Source organism: Amphimedon queenslandica, unplaced genomic scaffold, assembly GCF_000090795.2.
Source record: "Amphimedon queenslandica unplaced genomic scaffold, v1.1 AMPQUscaffold_13385, whole genome shotgun sequence".
In the NCBI taxonomy this organism is placed as follows: Eukaryota; Metazoa; Porifera; class Demospongiae; order Haplosclerida; family Niphatidae; genus Amphimedon; species Amphimedon queenslandica.
The window spans coordinates 210,960-216,849 of record NW_003546379.1 but is presented as its reverse complement, the minus strand read 5'-3'; the positions used below and the strand labels follow the sequence as shown (position 1 = coordinate 216,849).

Here is a 5,890-nt window from a genome sequence, read left to right as displayed (position 1 = left end):
ATGGCCCAACAGGGTCTGAACAGAGCAAACACACCATTTAACACAACTGACCAAAATGACCCAGTAAAAAAGACAAGAATGAACTGTCCTGCCAGTGCCAAGCTAAACTTCTAATCAAGCTTCTCTCACAATTATAATTCTTTCAATGAGAGGAATATAATCTAGAGAAGTCTTAGATCAAACTGCTTTTAAGTTCTTCAGCCTTTAGAGATGCTTTAGACAGCCCCTCTCTCTTATCTAACTGTTAGAAACTCAATCCATGAGTTTGTCACGTTAACATGTCCAGCTATTGCAATGGGACTTCCGGTCGCATTGATTTAATGATATTCATTGGAATTACCATAGCAACGGCAGCTCAGCAATGGTGGATTGATAGGACGCTTCACTACAAAGCCTGCTAACGTCTTTCTGGTTCATGGATGGGACCTCACTAGATACTTGGAGCTTCTTGAATGCTACTTAATGCAATTGGTTATGGTAGTTTTTTCATATTCTATTGTTAAAGTGGCAGGAGTGGCGCAAGAAGACTCATCCACTAACAAAAGGCCTTCTTGTTATTACTTTAAAAGGATCTAGAGACGTGATTTGCTTGTATAGCTGTTAAGCACTCTTAGTTTTACTTTATTATTCCCGTGAGAAGAGAAAAGCACTTGTTCACTCTTGTTGCTGCACCCGTTATCACTGAGACAACTAAAATTATTTCACCTTTAGAAGACTAAAGTACCGAACAAAGTTTTGAATTTCTTTATCTTTTTTGCATGATTGGGCAGTAAAAATGTTGTACTTTCACAAAATAAGTGCGCAATTTGTCAAAAATTGTTTAAAATTTAGATATAACCATTCAAAAAGTAAAAAAATTATCATGCATACATAAAGGAATGACAAAATGGCGGCACTGACTGCCCTCATCTTTAATCTGCAAATGTTCCACACAAAGTTACTCCAAGTGCTGTCATATTTAGCAGGAACACAGGTATAATTATGGAGAACAACTACTGAAGTGCGCAAATTGATGAGACTTATTCTGAAGAAAGATATAGCCTAGTAAATGGAAATGTCCATTCCTGCCCTGTATAAAGTCAACCAGTAGTATACGGAGATAATTGCTCAGTATACTAATCCGCGACCACTCATTGCTGGACATGAAATTTCCGCCATCTTGCTCTTTTTGACCACACCCTCTAGATTAATTTTGCCCACGTGGTCCAAATTTATCAATAATAGTATACTAATTTAATTTTCGTATTCTTCCGTTCATAAACAAGACGTAACGCAAATAGACCTAGACAGATTAGTGTGGGTCTCGCTCATGCTCGCCCCAATTATTAAATATTAACTGCATCCATCCAGTTATGCATTATACTAGGCACTCTAAGGTCATGGAAAACAGATGATGGTGACTTATTTTATGTATTAAGACGATCAAAAGAGCAACCACATAAAATAAAGGAATTTATTTCATTACCTAAATTAAATCATAAAATAGGTAAGACTCAAAAGTAATCTAAATGTAACAATTAAATAAAGTATAGGTCAGGAAACTTTTGTAATTGAAACTCCTTTCCATGGTTCCTTCCCAGTTAATATAAACATGGATTGTGATTCTCCTGAAGACATTGCACAAAAAGTTTAGTGTCACAGACATACCAGTTCCATTTATGTCACTTTATGTCGAGGGGTCCGCAACTCCCTTTTGAGCTGTACGAGATTACGGATTATTGCTGATTTCCGGATTTCCAGTAGATTATTTGATTTTTGGAGATTGTCAGATTATTTGTGGATTATGAGATTACTAACAGGTTATTTGATTTTAGAAGATTATTAGATTATAAGATTGCCTGATTTTAAAAGATTTTTATGGATTATCTTGATTCTCTTTTAGGTTTTGTGAAATAATCATGATTTTCATTTTGCTACAGCACATATATAGTTGTCAAATACATATTTATTACATGAAAAACACAAGTAAGTAAACTGTCTCAACTAGGCTATAATGATAACATGAATTTTGAAAATTATTTACAAGCTAAACAATACCACACTTCAGCAATATTGTATGGAGCAACACAAGATTTATGATACCAAGTATGACAAGAATCACATTCCACCATTTCAGAACCATTGTCTTCTCCAAAACAAATTGGACAGAAATAGAGCCTGACTTCAAAAAAAGATGTGACTAAAAGGTGTTTCTTTCGTTTCACAGGAAATGGCTCCATTTTCCTACTTTGAAAGCATCGAATGAGGTGTGTTCTCATTTCTCCTTGCTCGTATAAGAGACACTCAGGCTCTATTTTATAAGCTAGAGCTGTTGCATTGGCTATTGCATATAAACCACAATCTGTGGAGCCCATCTGTCTTTGAACTGGAATGCATTTAACAATAGCATGAGTCAAATTATTTTTCGAAAGAAGAAACGAAATGATGTCCTCAGCAGTTTGTGGGAGTTTAGAATATACAGAATCATAGTAGTTTACCTCTAAACTCTGCTGTGGTGTTGACCTCTTGCAGGTACTAAAGACGCCCCAATGGTTAGTATTGACATGGACAATCTGTATTACCTCATCCACTTTGGTAAGTTGTTTCTTTAATTGGTAACATGTGTTTTGCAGACCACTTACATAGGGAAATGCCTTTCTTAAGAGAATTTGAGCAGCTTGCACATGCACATCTGTCAGTTTCCTTCCATTTGCTATAAGTGATTCATCTTTGTCCGTCAACTGTAGTTTGTCAATTAGTATCCATGCTTTATTTCTCTCTTTTTTTGGTAGAGGTGGAGTTACATTTGAAGAGGAGGGAGATGAAGCTGAATGTGTAGTAGGAGTAGGTGTTTCAAGACTTGAGCTATGGTTACCTTCATCTATAGAAGCACTGTTATTTGTTACTGAGGACCAAATAGAAGCAATAAAGCTGTGGCAGTTGAGAGTAATTGTAAACTCTTGAGGGAGTGAAATAATTGATGATGCCATACTTAGTTCTTCAATACAGGTAGGTGTTAAAGTGCCTTTATATGACATAATATCAACATATTCCTTACCAGTACTCACCATTTTACATTGTCTCTTACTAATGCTATACCAAGTGCACAAGACACCAAACCTATCTGAGACACAAGCATAATAGAATTTGCAACTCTGCTTTTTCCCCTTCATGTCATATTTAACAAACTGAAGGACTTTTCCAAGCAAGACATCTGAATTAATTTGAAAAATACATACATCCCCAACGACAATGTATTCACTGAATATTGGAGAGTGTTGTGTCTGGCTTAAATTAACAATTGTTGAATCCTTTTTTGTTACAGCTTCTGTGGGCTGCTTCTCTCGTACTCGAAATAATCTGTCGGTGGAAACTCTTTCACAGTCATTAAAAAGCCAAACTGCTGTACGTTTACGTATTGACACCTCCTTTTGACCAGATTTGACAGTAACAAACAAGGACTCCTTACTTTGTTCACCCATTTTAAACGTAACTAAGCTCTCCTGTTCTACCTTCTCTAACTGATTTTTGACTTTATTCAACAATTTAACATCAACAATATGGCTGGCATGTAATCTGTTGACATCATCAACCACTTCTTTTAGTGAAGTAGAATCCAAAACCTTAATATTCTCATTTGTTTCATTTTCTCCATTGTCACAGTCATCATCATCATTTAGCAAGACATTGTTGAGTAAGGTTTTAGGAATTGGTGGTATATCCCAGTTATTTTTCTCCTTTAGAACATCTGCCATTCCCAGAATGTCGATCATGTTCTTGGCCCTTTCTTGTGAATCCTCTAGTACACCAAATATTTCCTCATCACTTAAATGTAATTCATTACATTTAGTTTCTCCATGTCCTGTTTTTTTCTCATGTTTCTCTAGTCTAGGAAATTTAATTTGGTGACTGTTTCTTTCAGATTGTGACTCTATATCTTCTTTTATGACCAATTTATGAAGACGCTCCAGCAGACCTAGCATACTGAAGTTTATGACGGTTGAAAAAGTACTCGACATACTTCTTAATGATCGAAACAATTTCTCACAACTTTGAGAACCCATAATGTATGGAGTAAAGTGCTCAGGTGAGTAATTATCATTTCGTAGCATAATGATGTATGAGAGGAGGGAGTGCGCATTTATTTCTATACATGTGTAACAATTACTTGTAATAAAATTATCTTTAATTGTAAATGATCGGTGAAGCATAATCCACTGTCTCCAATATCTAAGAAAGAAAGTAGCAAACCAGATTTCACTTAGTCTTTTTTTTGGTGTGAAGCTTTTGTCTAAATAGCTATTGATTGCTGAATCGATCAACTCCAGATAACATTTCGTTGCAATTGCATCTGGTATGTTGCTTAAGTGCTTTGAACATTTAATAAGATGCTCCACTGCAGCAAAATTCTGTTTATCTTTATGGTCTAAATCCTTTTGTCTAATGCCATGCACTTCTTTACCATAGAGAGTGACCAAAATATGCAGATGGGCTGGAGTAGCAATGAAATGTCCCATTGGTAATATAATTGAGGGCTTAAGTAGACGGCTTTTCATTTTAACACCTATATGTACCATGTCCTGCACTCCAAGTATGTGATGCAACTTTGTACAGAGCCACTTTTTCAATTGTGGAGTGTGAATTGATGTTTCTTCAGTGTTTAATGATAATTCTTTATCCTCGAGAGTGAAGTGGCACAATACACGCATTGCCCTTAGGAGTCTACTATCACCATCAGAAGCAAAATTAATAACTCTTACTCCCCTTTTTGCTAATTCAGTGTATATGTATTGCCAGCGATGCAATACATCTAATGCTGTAAATTTGTTGTTGCTACCTATACAGCCTAAACAGAAAGATGGTGACCCTTCTTTAAGTGGTTGTACAGTGAAAACGTATGCATACGAACAAATAGTAGCCGTAGTGAAATATTTTTCAATATCATTGAATGTAGAAACGGTGAATGAATCGATAATTGGTATACCTTTATCATTATTAGGTAACATGAAGCCGACACAAATATTACTTGACGGATCATATTCAACTGTTTTGACTATTCTGGTGGCATCCTCTGCAACAGTGACTAAAAGAGGTGCATTATATTTATGTAAATGCTGCAACAACTGATCAAATCTGAAATGTCCTTCTCGAAATTGCTGATAATCAGAATGAATTATTCCCTGCACTGTTCTCAGGGAAGGCAATGCCTCTGACATGTTGCGATGAAGAAATTCATATGCCATTGGACCAGCATTGATTAAGAGGATAGTAGCAAACTTTTTTAGTTCAGAAGAATGTCTCCGCCCATGGTCAAGTCTATTTGAATTTCTCTTGACATTTTCCATGATATGCTGTAGCATTGGCGTAATTTGACATGTAGATGAAGTACATTCAGGTGTACTATCTGTTGTGTCTTGGACTGTTAAACATTGCTTTAATATGGTACTCAACTTTTCATTTCTTTTTGCTACTAAAGATATTTCATCAATAACCTTTAAATAGGTTGTGATTTTTTCTTGCTGAGGATCACCTCCAGCTTTTTGTAATTTTTTTCTTTTTCTAGCAGTTCTTGACCAGTCAACAAGATTTAAGCCCCCACCTCTTATAGCAGAGGGGGGGCTTTCTAAAAATCCTGAAGTGTGTCATTATTTTCTGTGACTGTTATGTCTTCTTTTGTTGATGAATTGGGAGTTAATGATAATTGCTTGGATGACGGTGAGACAATTTGTGGTACATCCTTCAGAGTTCCATGAGTCATTACATCTTGTGAACTTTTTATGTCTTCAGGTGTAAAAGGGAGTGTGGAGAATGAACTTACGACCTGAGAAGAATGGGAGTGAGAGAGGGAAGAAAGGTGAGATGAGGGGAGAAGAGAGGAATGAAGGGAGAAGGAAGGGGAGGAGTTACAAAA

The 5,890-nt window shown here is 36.1% G+C and overlaps 1 long non-coding RNA gene across 2 annotated transcripts; it reads left to right on the top strand.

The window, feature by feature from the left end:
• Positions 1-3,657: 3,657 nt before the first annotated feature.
• Positions 3,658-5,478, top strand: LOC109582412 (uncharacterized). 2 transcript variants are annotated; one of them, XR_002185087.1, is made up of 4 exons: positions 3,658-3,673; positions 3,723-3,811; positions 3,867-4,066; positions 4,979-5,478. It is a non-coding gene; the product is annotated as an uncharacterized LOC109582412 (long non-coding RNA). The 2 variants fall into 2 exon arrangements; XR_002185086.1 differs by having other exon boundaries at positions 3,723-4,066.
• The last annotated feature ends 412 nt before the right edge of the window (positions 5,479-5,890 follow it).